The 18,515-nt window shown below is 40.1% G+C and overlaps 1 protein-coding gene across 8 annotated transcripts in view; it reads left to right on the top strand.

Annotated features, from left to right (window-relative positions):
* Positions 1-18,515, top strand: part of LOC126167729 (intersectin-1) — a 299,692-nt gene that overhangs the window by 210,743 nt on the left and 70,434 nt on the right. The gene's annotated exons all lie outside the window — the stretch shown is intronic.

Genomic DNA, 18,515 nt, shown 5'->3' with positions numbered 1-18,515 from the left:
TGCCAAGTAAATGGCCTAAGGACAGAAAAGACCCACTGTGGTTCAACAACAAAATTCGTAAAATGCTGGGGAAGTAGAGACTGCTGCATTCTCAGTTACAAAAGAATGTACAACTGATGACAGATTTGTGTGTGTGTGTGTGTGTGTGTGTGTGTGTGTGTGTGTGTGTGAAAAGATTGATGTACAGTGTATACAACCACTTACACCATCGTAACTTAGCAAAAGATCTTGCTGATAACCAAGAACTCTAGAAAATTATGGTCCTACACAGAATCGCTAAAAATGTCAAAGACTTCTATCAAGTCACTCATTCACCATTCTAGTGTGGCAGTATAAGACAGTAAAAGGAAAGCTGAAGTTTTAAATTTCAAGTTTACGAAAACAGTCATGCAGGAAGATTGGATAGACATATCATCATTTGCCTGTCACACGGACTCTCTTATGGAAGACATAGTAATAGGCATCTCTGGAGTAGAGCAGAAAGTGTAATAGGCATCCCAGGAGTGGAAAAGCAACTAAAAGAGTTGAAAACAAGTAAGTCACCAGGTCCATATGGAATCCCAATTTAGTTTTAGAGAGAGTACTCTACAGCATTGGCCCCTTGCTTAGCTTGCATTTATCGCTAATCTCTTACCCAGCACAATATCCCAAACAATTGGAGAAAAGTGCAGATGGATCATGTATACAATAAGTGTAAAAGAATGGATCCACAGAATTACAGACCAACATCCTTACCATCGAACAAAAGGTTCTTGATTTCCAACCATGTCAAGTAATTAAAATTACTCGAGCTTTCGGTCAAGCACTCTTTGCCCATTGTCAAATTGTATGACTGCCAGTGGGCTGCTGGTATGTCCCTTATGTATGTCACTGGGGCTCGCCGCATCATCATATACTGGCATATGTTGATTAAGTGTTAACACACTTGCTTCTACCATGCAATTGCTGTGTCCCATGCCATACTGAACTGCAGAGTGCTCTCTCTCTCTCTTTATGGTGTTATTGGTGATTTTTATTTCAATGGCTTTTTAATTACATAATCTCAAAAGCCATTCCTCTGAGCCATAATGGATGTTTCATCAGATTTTACCCAGTGTCCATTATCCGAATCACACTCAGCTAAAGCAGATTTCTGAGGGAAGCATAGGCAATAAAACTTCTCATGCTCTGTCCTGCATTGTTCCACAGTGCATACTGTTTGTCCGACATAAAACTGGCCACACTCACAAGGTATCTTGTAGAACCCCAGGTGCTCTGAGACCTACGTACTGTGTCTTTAACTAATCTCAAACAATTGAAAATCCAAGATGGAATGTAACAATATTATGAAAAGGAAAATTGCTGCTCATCATATAGCGAAGATGGTGAGTTGCAGATAGGCACAACAAAGAGACTGTCACAAATACATCACTGTGAAACCAGTCGTGATCTACAAGCTAAGCTTCAACCACTGTGCTGCATTCTATGTGTGCATGACAACCAACAAGCTGTCTGTCTGCATGAATGGCCACCGACAAACTGTGGCCAAGAAAAAAGTGGACCACCCTGTTGCTGAACACACTGCCAAACATGACATCCTTCATTTCAATGATTGCTTCACAGCCTGTGCCATATGGATCCTTCCCATCAACACCAGCTTTTCTGAATTGTGCAGCTGGTAACTTTCCCTGCAATACATCCTAAGTTCCTGTAACCCTCCTGGTTGCAACGTTTGTTAGTCACTGTCGTCACCCATCCAGCCCTTTCTCTGTTCCCATTACAGCACTACACAGCCATCATTCCACCATCACACTCAGTCCTTTTACTTCTCTCCTTTTCTGCTACTTTGCCCTCCCCCACCCCTCCCTCCCACCCACCCCACTTCTCACCTGCCTCCGTCTAACCTGCAGCACTTCACTGTCCGCCACTCCCACCATACTATCCCTCCCCCTCCCCTCCCCGGCCTCCTTACCCCCACACAGTCACCACTCACATCATGTACTGGTGCTGCTGCTCGCAGTATGGTTTCAGTTGCCTGAGACTGCAGTTGTGTATGTGAGTTTGTGTGTGTGTGTGTGTGTGTGTGTGTGTGTGTGTGTGTGTGTGTGTGTGTGTATTGTTGACGAAGGCCTTAATGGCCGAAAGCGACAGTCTAGGCCTGAAGATCGATTTGATCTTTGATCTTGTGTCATTTAGCAGCCAGCTTATCTTGCTGAACACAGATACACATAATGAAAAGAAAGCAGGTTTCTTTTCCTGCTCCTCATCAGAGGTCTTGTTGTGAGTCTTGCTTGAAATCACTTCATTTATTTGATAGATGTTATAAAATGTTCAAATGTGTATGAATGCCTAAGGGACCAAACTGCTGAGGTCATCAGTCCCTAGACTTACACACTACTTAAACTAACTTATGCTAAGAATGACACACACACACACACTCATGTCCGAGTGAGGACACGAACCTCCAGCGGGAGGGGCCGCGCAGTCCATGACATGGCACCTCAAACCGTGTGACCACTCTACATGGCATGGATGTTATAGCAATGGTTCCTGTAGAGCTTGCATAGGTGGCTTAGCTCATGGGGCAGGCTGTCAGCATCTGATATCATTCTTGTATGATGCACCAATATTTTGTAAAACAGTGCACTTATGTACCAGTGATGATGGCTGATGGTGTGCAAGTACATATCGGTGTGGGTGGGTTTTCTATAGACACTGTGACCACTGCATCCATTTTGTTTGTGGTGGACGAGAACATCAAAGAAGGGCAATGTGTCGGACCTCCATGGTAAACTGTATGTTACTGTTAGTGCCATTGAGATATACCAAGAACTCATCAAGTTTTTCACTTCTGTGGGGCCAAATCATGAATGTGTCGTCAATGTATCAAAAGAAACAAGTAGGCACTAATGGCATCATGTCTAAGGCAATATCCTTCAAATTATCCATGAAGAGGTTTGCAACAGCTGGAGCAAACAGGCTACCCATTGCAACACTGTAAGTCTGATTGTAATACTGGCCATTGTACAGAAAATAAGAAGGTAAAAGAGTGTGCTTAAATAGCTCTTCCACTTCACTTACAAAGAACTGGGATACCATATCCACAAGTCATTAACCCGCACTTTTGTAAACAGTGCCACCACATTGGAACTGACCACAATGTCACCCTCACTATGCCATAAACAGTTAATTCGGTTGATAAAATCTGCGAAATTTTTAATATGATGTTCACAGTGTCCTACATGTGTAGTGAGGAGATTGGCCAGGTACTTTGCCAGCTTGTACATTGGTGAAGCAGTGGTGGATATGATGAGGTGAAATGGCATCCCATCCTTGTGGGTCTTCGGTAAAGCATAAGCAGTAGGTGGTCTAGGTGCCTGTGGCAGAAGATTCTTGACCACAATGTTTTCCACTGAAGAGCACTTGAGAAGTTCAGATGTCTTTCTTATTATTCTTTATGATGGGTTGTGTGGGAGTTTCCTGATAAGTACTTTCTTCCAGTAGCAGGCAGATCTTCTTATCATAGTCTGTGTATTCCATAATTATGGTTGCATTCCACTTAGCAGGAAGAACAATAATGCTTTCATCATTATGTAGTGCCCACAGGCTATTGTGCTAAGCCCTGGTCATATCAGGCACTGGTAACCTTGCTTTCATGAGAATACGGCTTGTTTCATGCTGTATTTCATCCACTGTTTCATTTGAGAGCTTTCAGACTGTCTGTTCGACAGCACTTATTGTATCACAGATAGGATGGCAAAGATGCAAAATTAAGTCCTTTCTTAACATTGCACCTGTGTCTATATCTCTCGCTGTCAAGTTGATGACAGTGCATTCTGAGGATCTGTGGTCCACATTGTATTGTTGTTGTTGCAAAAGGCACCTGAACCTTCCTTTCTGTAGTCCATTTCTGTGATGACGTTTGATGGGAAAACATAGCTACATTCCCTCATTCCCAGTCCAAAGCCATGAATTTCTTTGATAGTTGCAGATGCAAGGCTATAATAGCACATTCACTCAAATTCAGCAGTTGCCTGGTGTTGTGAATCCTTTCTCATAGTAGTGTGAAGCTGGCATGGTGAAATTTCCCTCTAGTGGTGTTGATATAATGGGATACCATAGAAAATCGTGGACTAGTCTTCTCATCATGGCAGCGCAGTAGGAAGCCTAGCAAATTCAGGAAATTAGCCTTTGACATGCAGCTCCCACAGACATTTAATGCTGCACCACATTTCCTCCCCTTAGAAATACCTGATGTAAGGGTGCAGAGTTTCATGGCAGTAACATTGAATAAAAAGTTCTCAGGTTTCCACCTGTGTCAAGTAATTAAAATTACATGAGCTTTTGGCCTAGCATTCCTTGGCCATTGTCAAGTAGTATGACTGCCAGTGTATGCCTCTTATATACACTAGCTGCTGGCTGTGACGTCACTGGTGCTTGTGACATTGCCATATACATGCATATGTTGATATGTTGATACGGCATTCAGTGCACCTGCTTCAGCTGTGGAGTTGCTGAGTCACATGCTGTGCCGAGCTACAGGGCACTGTCTGTATTTAGAGTGTTATTGGTGATTATTTTATTTCAATGGCTTCTTTAATTACAGAATCTGAGAAGTTGTTTGTGCAAGCCATGATGGATGCTTCATCAAATTTTATCCAGTGTCCATTTTTGAAAGCATGCTCAGCGAAAGCCGATTTCTGGGGGTAGTGTTTGTGGTAAAACCTCTCACACTCCTTTTGCATTGTTCCACAGTGTGTACCGTTTGTCCAACATAAGACTGGCCATACCCACAGGGTATCATGTAGGCCCCAGCTGTTCTGAGACCTGCTGCCTCTTTAAGTGGTTTCAGTAAGAAGAATGGCAAGGAAGCAAGTTTCTTTTCCTGCTCCTCATCAGTGGTCTTGTTGTGTGTCTTACTTGAAATCACTTCATTTATCTGATGGGTGCTAAAGCCATTGTTCCTGAAGACTTTGCATAGGTGGCTCAGCTCATGAGACAGTTTATCAGCATCTGATATTCTTGCATGATGCACCAATGTGTGTAAACAGTTCACATCTGTACTAGTGGTGATGGTGAATGGCAAGCATGTACACATTGGTGTGAGTGGATTTTCTATAGACCTTGTGGCCAAGGCATCCATTTCATTTGTGTTGGATGAGAACTTTGAAGAAGTGCAATGCATAATCTTTTTCTACCTTCTTGGGAAACTATCTTATTGTTACTGCCAACTCGTCAACTTTCTCATGTCCAAGGGACCAAATGATGAAAGTGTCATCAACAAATTGAAAGAAATAACTAGGCATTAATGGCACTGTGTCTAAGGCAATATCCTCAAAATTCTCCATGAAGAAATGTGCAATAACTAGAGCTAACAGGCTACCCATTGCTACGCCATCGATGTGATCATAATACTGGCCATTGTACAGAAAATAAAAAGATGTAAGAGCAAGCCTAAATAGCTCTTCCACTTCACTTACATAGAAATGGGATACTAGGTCCAAACAGTCTTTGACAGGGGTATTCGTAAACAGTGCCAATACATCAAAACTAACCATAATGTCACCCTCACTTTGTCAGAGATGGTTAACTTGGTTGATAAAATCTGCCAAATTTTTAATATGGTCGTTTACAGCATCCCGCATGTATAGCAAGGAGATTGGCCAAGTACTTCACCAGCATGTACGTTGGTGAACCAATATTGGACACGATGAGGCAGAATGGCATCCCATCCTTGTGCGTCTTCAATAAAGCACAAGCAATAGGTGGTCTAGGTGCCTGTGTGAGAATATTCGCGACCATAGCCCTGGTCATGTTGGGTGCTGGTAACTTTGCTTTTGTGAGAATATGGCTCGTTTCAATCTGTATTTCATCCCCTGTTTCATATTACCGGGGCTGAGAGCAGTGGTCTACAAGCACTATACAGTGATGAAAGCATTGTGGTCCTTCCTGCTGACAAGGGGAATGCAGCTGTAACTATGGAATACACTGACTGTGGTAAGGTGATCTGAATGCTACCAGATGAAGGTATTTATCGGAAAATCCCACATGACCCAACATCAGGAATAATAAGAAAGATATCTGAACTTCTCAAACGCACTTCAGTGGAAGGCACTGTGGTCAAGAATCACAGGCACTTAGACTATCTGATGCTTATGCTTTACTGAAGATCCGCAATGATGGGATGTGATTCCACCTTATCATATCCACCACTGGTTTACCAACACCCAAGCTGGCAAAATACTTGACCAATCTCCTCACTCCACATGTAGGACACTGCACTCATCATATCAAAAGTTCAGCAGATTTTATCAACCAAATTAACCATCTTTGACTTAGTGAGGGTGGCATTATGGTCAGTTTTGATGTAGTGGCACTATTTACAAATGTGCCTGTCAAAGATTGTTTGGACATAGTACCCCAGTTCTTTGGAAGTGAAGTGACCAAGCTATTTAGGTACACTCTTACATCTTCTTATTTTTTGCACATTTACCAGCAATATGATCATACTGATGCCATTGCAGTGGGTAGCTCATTAGCTCTACATGTTGCAAACCACTTCATGCAGAATTTTGTGGATATTGCCTTAAACATGGTGCCATTAATGCCGAGTTGTTTCTTTTGATATGTTGACAACACATCCGTCATTTGATCCCACGAACGTGAGAAACTTGATGAGTTATTGAAACGCCTCAGTCGCCTTAACAGTATCATACAGTTTGCCATTGAGATGAAAAAAAAAGACAGTGCATTGCCTTCCTCGATGTTCTGATCCACTGCAAACAAAACTGATGCCTTGGCCACAGTGTCTGTAGAAAACACACCCCCACCAATATGTACTTGCACACCATCAGCCTCATCATGTGGCACAGAAGCGCACTGTTTTACAAACATTGCCGCATCGTGTGAGAATGATATCAGATGCTGATAACCCACCCCATGAGCTGAGCCTCCTATGCCAGGTTTTCAGGAACAATGGTTATAACATCCACCAAATATATGAAGTGATTTCAAGCAAGACCAATGATGAGGAGCAGAAATAGGAATCTGCTTTTTTGGCATTTTGTGGCTCCATCTCAGGCAGGATAAGCTGGCTGCTGAAATGATGCAAGATAGAATTGATCTTCAGGCCTCTGAAAAATATCTGTCAATTACTGAGACTGGTTAAAGATGCAGTAGATCTCAGAACACGTGGGGTCTATAAGATAACTTGCAAGTGTTGCCAGTCTTATGTCAGATGAACAGTATGCACTATGAAACAATGCAGGAAGGAGCACGAGAATTTTTATCACCTACCGTATTTACTCGAATCTAAGCCGCACTCGAATCTAAGCCGCACCTGAAAAATGAGACTCGAAATAAAGGAAAAAAATATTTCCCAAATCTAAGCCGCACCCGAAATTTGAGACTCGAAATTCAAGGGGAGAGAAAAGTTTTAGGCCGCACCTCCAAATCGAAACAAAGTTGGTCCATTGTAATATGAGACACAATTTAGGTCGAATGAAAGACCATACAGCTACAGTAGTTTGGTTCGAGTCGTAAGCTTAGCAGTTAAGCTTTACCAGGTAGCCATTGCTATGCGTCAGGCGCTCCGTCCGTGTTTATACGGGTACCCTTCCTTTTTCACGTGCTTCGTCTGGTTTGAATTGATTGCTTATTTTGCTTTGATTTGATAAGTGCCGTTTTCTTTGTTATAGGTGTTTACGTCACTCTAAGCTGAAAATGCATTACTGTACTGTGTCATGCATTGTTTGTCGCATTCTGATAGTGCGTATTTACGGCCTGTCGCCGCTCGCGGCATGACTTGCTTTTGTGCGCGCTACCGCCGCTTTTTTTATAAAAAAAAAAAAAAAAAAAAAAAAGGAATCGTCTCATTAGCGAAACAATGGCAAGGGACTGCTATTTGTTGTTACTTACACTGCTGCTTTCTTTGATAATGATCAACAAGAACCAAATAATAGACTGCGTATGATAGAACATGTTCTGAACAAGAGTTGGGCGCAAATTTTTCCCCGTTTGAAAATCTTTGCGGCCGCTTATTTAGTACATCAAATTCTGCACAGAAATTGGTCATCTTACATTTAGAATCTAGTCAGTTGCTGTGCTTCATTTCTGCCTATATCACTATTAGGCATAAGAATAATACGAATATAAACATGACACACTACGTATATTCTTCCGCGTTTACTGTTGTTTCACTCTAGTTTCGTAGTTTATTAGGCAGACAGGATTTAAATGAGATAGCAGCAAACACGAAAGAATACATGGCAAAATGTTTATTTTCGTATTATTCTTATGGTGAAGAGAATACTGCATGTGATTCACATTTCATCAGGTTCCTATTAGCAACCATCTCTTCTCACAGGTAGGAAAAAAACTCTGAACGTAGAGTTGGCCATATTGACAAACATCCCTAACAGTCTTGCCAGTCGGATTTTCGTAGTACATTGAAATTCTGCTACATTCGAAGATGAACAATACGGAATTTGTATTTACTTCGTTGGATAATGTATGAAAATGCAGTGGCCGAAACTCGGGGCAGAGAAAAAAAAAGGTTTTGGCGCCAGTATTTATCTTTGTGCCCACAAAAGCACAAAGCATGCTTGTGTAGCGCTACATATATTCGACGGCAGAAGTTAGTTGTGGCGGCACCTACCAACATTTTTCAGAACTTCCGCTTGCTTTGCACTTGATTCTAAGCCGCAGGCGGTTTTTTGGATTACAAAAACCGGAAAAAAAGTGCGGCTTAGATTCAAGTAAATACGGTATGCTCCCCCGAGAAATCTGCTATAGCTGAGAGTGTTTTAGAATGGACACCGGATAAAATTTGACAAAACATCCATCATGGGTCAAACAAATGGCTTCTGGGATTCTGTAATTAAAAAGTCAATTGAAATAAAAATTACCAGCAACAATGTAAATAGAGACAATGTCCTGCAGCTCAGCATGGCATGGAACCCAGCCATTACTTGGTTGAGGCAAGAACATCGAATGCCTTGTCAACATATGCAGCTAATGTATATAAATGGTGTACTAAGAGCCCACTGGCAGTCACACCATTTGACGGTGGTCAAGGAGTGCTTGGTCGAAAGCTCATGGAATTTTAATTAGTTGACATATTTGGAAACCCAATTACTTTTTATTCAGTGTTCCTGCAATGAGACTCTGCAGGCATTGGTTTGCTGCAGAATTCTTGAACATTCTGAGTTGGGAAATTATAAACTTCCTTGAGGCAAAAACGTTCCGTTCCACAAGTCAGCATAGATTTAGAAAGCATTGCTTGTGTGAAACTCAGCCCCTTTCTCATATGAGGTCCTGTGACCACGGATGAATGACAACAGGCAGATTCCATATTCATAGATTTCCAGAAAGCATGTGACATGGTGCCCTGCTGCAGACTGTTAATGAAGGTACGAACACATGTATTAGTTTCCCAGATAAGTGAGTGGCTCCAAGACTCCTTACATAATAGAATGCAGTACATTCTCCTTGACGATGAGTGTTCATTGGAGACAAGATTATTGCCACGAGTGCCCCAAGGAAATGTGATAGGATCTGATGGATAGGGTGAACAGCAACCTGTGACTATTTGATGATGCAGTAGTGTACAGGAAGGTGTTGTAATTGAGTGGCTATTGGAGGAGACAAGATGACAGGCAGAATTTCTAGTTGGTGTGATGAATGGCAGTTTGCTGTAAATGTAGAAACATAAATTAATGCAGATGGTTAGAAAAAACGATCCCATAAAATTTGAATGCAGCATTGTTAGTGTGCTGCTTGGCATAGTCACTTCAATTAAATTGTAAGCATAATGTTGCAAACTAATATGAAATTAAATGAGCATGTAAGGGTGGTAGTAGGGAAGGTGAATGGCTTACTTCAGTTTATTAGGAGAATTTTTGAGAAGTATAGCTCCTTTATAAAGGAGATCATGTATAGAACACTAGTGCCACCCTTTCTTGAGTACTACTCATGTGCTTGGGATCCCCACAAGGTCAGATTAAAGGAAGACATCAAAGCAATTCAGAGGTGAACAGCTAGATTTGTTATTGGTAGAAGTGATGAACGTGCAAGTATTACAGACATGTTTCATGAACTGAAATATGAATCCATGGAGGAGATATGTTGTTGTTTTCACAAATCACTACTGAGAAAATTTAGGGAACCAGAATGTGAAGCTAACTGCAGAACGATTCTACTGTCACCAGCGTACATTTCTCATGATGATGATGATGGTGATGATGATAAGATAAGATATATTAGGGCTTTTATGGAGGCAAGTAGACAGTCATTTTTCCCTCTCTCTATTTTAAAAATGGTATACCAATGGGATGTAGATGTAAAGCAAAACTTAAAATCCATAAAATAGTGCCCCAAAGGAAAATATTCTTTATTTTCAGGAAGGTTCAATATCTTTATGGTTGGTAACTAATGAATTCCTCTTGCTAATTCTACAGAAGAGCAAACCTTAAGTCTTTTTTGTTTACAATTAAACTGAAATGTTCAAATAAAATATTGTAATTGCTATATAACAAAGGCAGCTATAATCTTGACAATCACTTCTCAATTAACGTCAGCCACTGGATGGCTCAGCAAAGCCAATGACTTTAACATCTGTCTGTGAGCTGAACAATATTTTGGCATATATGGGGTGTTCAAAAAGTCTCTCCGCAGTGCCGTATGGTTGTTAGCCGCATGTGCCATATGATTAGACGAATTGAATTGTGTATTCACCAACAGGGGACACGCTTTCACCATTTAATGTGAAAATTTGTTAGTAAAAATGAATATTCAATAAATTAATAACTTTTATTTCACTGAGTTTCATTTTGGTATATTCACTTTGGCATACGACACGCTCGGCTAACAATCATATGGCACTTCAGAGACACTTTTTGAACACCCCGTAGTTTAACCTGTTATTTATTTGCCAATGATCAAGTAGCACTTGCTGAATAAAGACAACCCGAAATGCAACTGCTATTTCAGGCTGCGCATTTCATCAATGCATTGAAGACACATCTTAGAACAGTTATTAAACAAGTCAGGCACTTAAACAGCCTACGGCCACTTCCCTTTTCTGTTGCCAAACCTGGTTGTTGGGTAGCATCTTTCCCACAGCTACTGTTTGCGTCTCAGATCGGCAGTTCACCTTCCCTGTTCATGTATTCTAACAGGCCCAGAACTGTTTCAAGGATTCTTCAGAATCTGCTTTTGTAATAACTATCCTGAATTCCACAAAAGTGGAGTGGCTTGATATGCCTTGCAACAGGCGAGTGTTCCTGGCGTGCCTTTACTGGTCTTGCTATAGTTTTAGTGTCCTGTCCACAACATTGCCAGGAGCACCTGCCCTGACACTGCAACTCTCTTACCGACCATCGTACACACACTGTCCATCAGACATCAGAGATGACACTGTCTCTCTCTCTCTCTCTCTCTCTCTCTCTCTTTCCTTCCCTCCCTCCCTCTCCCCCCTCTCTTTCTCTCTCTCTCTCTCTCTCTCTCTCTCTCTCTCCCCCCCTCTCCCTCTCCCTCTCCCTCTCCCTCTCCCTCTCTCTCCCTCTCCATCTCTTTCTCTCTATGTATCTATCTATCTCATACGTACATTTTAGGGCATACATTTGTAAATTTATCTTCAGATTGTAATTTTAATAGATAGAATTCACAGCTAACCACTTGTTTGTATGAAAATTCCTTAAATAATGGCCACCATTCCTTTTACATTTTTATGTCTTTATAAATCCAGCTGTGGCATTATATCTGCTTCTGGTTGTATCTCCAACAACTAGGATAGTGCAAAGTTGTTGTCAGTGACCAAGTCTTGAAGGCTCCTTTAAAAATTTCATTCTCCCCTTCTCATAGTGCTTGTCCTGAAGTAGGGTGTGATTTACATCATCAGTTGCAACATCATCACATTGATAGATTCTATGTAGGTGGACAGGAAAAGATCCCTTATTGAGAAGCATTGTCCTTGAGTGTTTGGACTTTACAAACCATAGCTGTCTTGGTATGAATGGGTGTATACTTGCATACCTTGTACCCTTTGTTGGTTTTTTTCCCCTGACATGAGAGAATTGCTCATTGTTTTATTTTCAGGAAGGTAGTCTGTGAATGGGAGTTTTATGTCCATAGGTCTTCTGCTGCTAATTAAATTTCTCACTAGTGGATTTGCTTTGTCATTGTACTGAGATTTAATCAAAATGAATTCTGTAATTTGACAGTCTTTTCTCCATCATAGAAGTGATTTACTGGATCAAGATTGTATTTGCAAGTTTCTTTTTTCCAGTTCCTGCAGCTAATAGATTTCACAATGCATCATGAGTCGGTGTGATAAGGGCTTTGGGGATTGTGAGGGAGCTTGCGCGCTGCGCTGTCTGCAGAACAGTGAGTGTTTCAGATACGGATATGGAAGCACTGCCTGTGCTTGAAACTTCCTTTCTTCTGCCATTTGTAGACAGAAGAAACTGCATCCCAATGAGTATCCATATCCATTTTTGAGCCATCTGTGTGTATATTTGAGTATACTCTGAATATTTCTATGCTAGGTGTGGTATAGGTGAAAATGGCTCCGAACCTTTACTGTTGCTGGAACTATCAACATATGTTACAGGATATATATTGAGAAGAGTTGTGATAGCTGTATAGAAACATTGGAAGGACTTCAATACAGTGAATTTTAATTTGCAGATATTTCCAGTTTTCCTACTGTTCATAGAGAGTAAGCTGCTTTTTCCTCTGATTTCTATAATTTCCAATTGGAGTGTGCATTTCACACTTTTTGATCAGTGGATAGGTAGTATCTGTTTTCTTAGTAAAATATAATCCTCACATAGCATTGTTGGAGGTCAGAGTTCGGTTGTTTATACAAGTTGGGTTGTAAACGAGGAAAAATATTTTTTACAAAGTGTCGCACATTGGGCTACAAATATAAATTCATTTTCCCCATGTCCTTGTGTCACTAAATGTTGATGCAATTGAATGTTGTAAGATTGATAAATGTGCTGCAGACTTTCCTATGCAGTGACATAGGCTAGAAGGAAAGATCAGCAACACCGCACAACATGCAAGTGTTGTAGGTAGTCAGTGCTGCCAATCAGAAGGCGAAGCATGCAGCATCAAGTGATGGTATGCATGACAGTGCTAGCAGTGACAACATCCACATCTATATCATTCTGTTTTCGCCAGCTTATATTATGTGTAATGGCTATGTGATATAGGTAAAGGAAAGTGAGGAATAACAGCATTACTGTGTATGAATGTTTCATTATTTGGTTTTTGTGTCCTAGGTTTAGTCTTAGGGAACAACTACAAAGAATCAGAATACAAAATACAACTACTCAGGCCTGTCTCAGTTAATCCAGATGAATACAGTGTAACAGCACAAATCTAAACTAACATAGAAACACATGATCAGAAGCTGCAGTGGTGTTTCATAAGTACTGCTTGAAATGATGGCCATGGTGTTTGTGGTAAAGTTCGAACATTTGCTGAAAGAATTGCTCAACACAATCCATCATGTCTGTATCTCTTTGCATAATATCATCGACATGTATACTACATTGCAGGTTCTTAATATCAACAATACCTCCTTCCTGAATCATAATTTCAGGTGGCCTCCACAAAAAGAAAACCAGTGGATTAAGCTTGTGACAATTTTGCTGGCCTCCAGAAACAATCCATTTGGAAGGGAAGGAATTGTCCAGGTGGTGTCACACTGTGCCACTGAAGTGAGTGGGGCTCCACCACGCATGTACCACAGGTTAACATGTGAGGCCAAATTAACGTCTTCCAACAATTCCAATAACATAGCATCCAGCAAACACAGATATTGCTCTTCTGTCAGCTTTAGTGGTAGCACAAGCAGCCCCATAAAGAGCCAATCAATAATACCACACCAGATACTGACACTGCATCATTGTTTCTACCGTCATACTATTGTGCTGTGGAGATTTTCTTCTGTCCACTTGTGCAAATTATGCAAATTCCCTATACCATCCTACATGAAATAAGGTTTGTCTGTGAACAGAATTGTTTGTGAAAAATGAAAAATGCCGGTCATGCCTCTGATGCCTTAGGATGAATTTGTAGAAGTCCACTTTCTGCTGGTAGCCTCCTGGTGGCAATGCTAGTACCTTCTGCATGTGATAGGTATAGTAATGGTTTCTGTGCAGTACTCATGTAACAGTAGATTGTGATATTCCAACTGCAGTGTCAAGAGACCTGGTGCTTGTTCATTGGTCTTCCACAACAGTTTGTAACTAGTTCTCTTTATCATCTGCACTGAACGTCAACAGTTGGCCCCAGCCATTAAATCCTAGAAGTGCCACACATGCACCATACTCCCTGAAGTGCCTACCCATAAAGTAAAATATTTTTGTAAATGCGAAGCACCAGGTAAGACACCTCTGTGATACAGTTGTCTTGCAACATTATATCTTCCATCGGCAAGCCCAAAGGTGAGGTGGATGTCAGCGTATTCCTCAATTGTAAAAGTTGCCATGATATAAAATTGTGGCATGTTCATTAGTAGCTATTGTTGTGATGATACCAGCTAAAGTAAACAGCACAGTGCTGTTGTAAACATGTCATGCATGCCACAGTTTTCCTTCTAGCAATGGCCCTCTTTCCATTTACAGGACAAACATTCCTTGACTCTGTCACCATTGGCAATGACTCATTCATAAGTTCTGATACAATTCCACATACACTACAATGGGATTTGTTCTTTCTCATATCTTCCAAATGCTGGCAGATACAAATCAGCTCATTGGTGTGTTATGTTATACATCTGTGGGTGAATAACATGTCATGACCATCAGGGTTGTCAGTTTCTTGTTGAATTGTTGACCATTTTATGTACACAATACATTCAGAAGAACAAAGTTAACAATGGTCTGTCACTTGTACACAGCAGCATGCACTCCTTGGATTTTTTTCCTCATTTACAATTCACCATCTATATATAAGAATTAGTGGGGAACCAAAGACAGAATCTGGTTTGGAATCAGAGATGCATCTAGTTCTCTAGTAGAATTTTTTGTTCAGTCAATGAAAGGCCTTGACAAAATCACAGAAAATGCCAAGAGGGTAATCTTTCTTGTTTAGTTCTACGAGAAATGCATTTGTGAGATTAGATATTGCTTTCTCCATTAAGAAGTAATTATGAAAACCAAACTTAGATGTTAATAAAATTATTCTAAGAATGATGATGTATATTCTGATGTAAGCTACCTTCTCAAAATATTTGAGACATTCTTCACCTACATAAATGATTTACTAGGCTGAAAGGAGGACTCTCCACAATCTTTAATGTTTGCTGATGACACAAGTATATTGATAAAGGGCTTTAGGACATCCATATCAGACACAGTCAGGAGAATAAAAGAACAGGCTTACAACTGCAGATGAGTCTGTCACTAGAATCAGTTGTTTATCTCCACTTATATAAATGAGTGTTACTACTGCATACTTAGTCTTTACACATTGACTCATTGACTAGTTACTTAGGTAACCTGGGGGACACCACAAAATCAGCTCAAGATTTAAGTACTTTGGTTGAAATATAATAATAGCCAGAGATTTACTGCTTTTTAGTGCTCCTGAAGACAATATCTTACTATTTGGGAGCTGTGCAGTGGTCCATTGTCTTGCTGAATATATAGGTTGTCTGCAAAGAAAGAGAGAGAGAGAGAGAGAGAGAGAGAGAGAGAGAGAGAGAGAGAGAGAGAGAGAGAGAGAGAGAGACTTAGAAGCACTTAACTGAACAGCAGGTGCCTGTGTTATTTGCCACTACGAGGTGATAGCCTGTGTATCAGATCCCAGTTTTGCATTGTGTAAAGTGTAAACATTTCCCGCAGACAATGCCCCATTTGCCTAAACAGCACCTCAACATAATGGTACCTTGACACTGGTATACCAATATTTACTGCATCTCATATCAGAAGGTGACATGTAAAGGTGAACATGTCCACAAGAAAGAGAGAGAGAGAGAGAGAGAGAGAGAGAGAGAGAGAGAGAGAGATAGAATGAGATGGTACATACAGGATAAGCAGAATCTAAGTACATCACGCAGTTTAAGTGAAATCAAATATGTGCCATGATACTATACTGTGAAAATTTTTGTCCACATATGCATTCTGTGCAAAGGAGAACTAGTCAGTTGTGGCCAGTAGTAGGAGACACTGATTCCAGTCACATCATTTCATTCCAGCAGCTTTTAGCATCAGTTTATCCTCTCCATTCCCTCATAATAATACTGCGTATTACTTATATTAATAATAATTACTAAGAGGACACTGTTACTTACGTGCTGACTACATTTTCTCTAGAGTAGAGAAACTTCTATGAAAAAGGCCAACAATTGTAACAAAAGAGGAATATAATGAGGTCTATCAGCCAGTGGGTGAAGTAAGAAACCTTGGTGAAGACTGGAGAGAGATAGACATGAAATCCCTGTCTAAAGGACTATGAAATTGAGATTAAATACGTGAAATAATATGAATTTTCATATACAAGTGCAAAGCTATGAGTAACATTCATATTGATATTGAGGCAATTTCATTCTAGAGGTTGCAGCAAGATGTACAAGAGTGGAAATCTCAAAGTGCAGATGTATCATTACAAAACTCCTCTCTTAATCATAAGCTGAAGTACTTCTTAGCAATCCAGTTTCAGATGACAATAAGAAAGGTATTGGTTGTTTTCTGTAAACTATTTTCAGAGAAGACTAACAAAATCAAGAAGACTTAAGATGGTATACATTCATCATAGACAATATACTCATGTTGTTGAATACATTGAAGAAATTGCTTGTGATTGTTTAGAAAATGCTGCAGGTTGATATATTTAAGTGTAACATTCCCTCAAACAATGATAGTAATAGGTAATGCCATTGCTACGTCACTGTATTCTGTTATGATGCTTTGAACTATTTTAAATAATTGTGAAGCAACACTAAAGTCAGAACTTCCAGTAAAACACTGAATCTTAATGTGTAGTTGCCAGTTTATATTTTTTCCATGGTACCACATACTAAATTATAACAAATAGGTAATATTATATAGTACAGCAAGTATTTTACAGTAAGATTAAGTTATTTTCAGGAAACTAGATATTTGCTTTTGATATTCACTCAGGGACAAACATGTTCAAACGGTTCATGGAAATGAGAACATGTCCATGTTTAAATGTACTTTTTAAAGCAATATTTTTATTGTAAATTTGATGTACAGGTATAAACTGCCTTTGGTACAAAGGAAAGATGTCTGCATTGAAATATGTTATTTTCATTCATATGTATGCCTGAAATAAGTTTTATGTTGATTGTGAAAAACTGCATTCAGTAGACATGTTTGTCTTTGCATGTCACCTCCTCACATGTCGAGGCCGCCTTTTCCTGCTCTCTGAGCATCCAGGGAGCATGTTCTTACTTCCATGCTAATCTTTGGGCACACTCCAGAGGTACATTTATAGTTGGGTGGTGCCTTCTACACACTGAGTGTTTTGCTTTATTGTGGCACCCTGTTACAAACCATAAGATTTTATTATGACTCTTGTCACTGGTATTTTGCTGCCCAAAATGTTTGATTCTTACGGCACTGGGGTTCTTTGAATGTTTGCACAGTATGGCCTTGTCACAATAGCATGTCAAAAGCCCAATACTTGCACTACCTTGAGGATGGAGTGTCTCATGCATGAGACATCAATGATCTGGCAATGATCAAAAGCATTGATATTTCAAGTCAGTTGTCATGCTAATGGTCAATATAAGTTTTGACAACATACCAGTGGTTTGTGTTAAACATTCAATTGACATAAGCAGCCAGATGATGGGAGCTTGATTCCTGAGACAAGTTGCTGAGGATTATTTTCGTAACATTAGTGGTTGGTTGCTAAAGTAACTATAATGGTTATCTACACAATTGCTATCTTCAGTCCTAAGATGTGTGAAACAGGAGCTCCCTCTCCCTCCCATTTCCCCTCCCTACTCCCACCCCCACTCCCACCCCAACCCCAACCCCAACCCCAACCCCAACCCCAACCCCAACCCAACCCCTCTTCTCAACACAATGTTGTTCATGGTATAAAAACTTGAAATCATGTCTTGTTATGTATATTACACTGACAGTTAATAGTATAGAGATTTGTAATTGTTTTCCTTGTAGATCTTCAGTTTTATACTTTTGTAGGGCTCCATTTGAAAGCTACATCAATGCATCCAGTCATCAATCATTGGTAGTACTTACACTCATGTTGCAGTGGATTTGATTGCATATCCTTTGTATTTAATAATTATTTAGTTTCAGCTCTATCTGTTTATCCGATTTTTCAGTGGTTGACAGGGAGAGAGTTTTGTTTCAACATCACTTGAGAGGCCCAGACATACATTTCAGAGATTACTCTATCAACTCTAAGCTAATGGTTGTCATCAAATTATTTATTTTTGTCTTTATAATGTACTGTCATACCTAATGATAAATACACAAACCTTTAAATATTTCATATATGGAATCAGTAAGACTGCACAACACAGTTAT

The sequence above is a fragment of the Schistocerca cancellata genome, chromosome 1 (genome assembly GCF_023864275.1).
Source record: "Schistocerca cancellata isolate TAMUIC-IGC-003103 chromosome 1, iqSchCanc2.1, whole genome shotgun sequence".
In the NCBI taxonomy this organism is placed as follows: Eukaryota; Metazoa; Arthropoda; class Insecta; order Orthoptera; family Acrididae; genus Schistocerca; species Schistocerca cancellata.
Note: the sequence above shows the minus strand (reverse complement) of the source record. Positions and strands in the feature narration are given on the sequence as shown.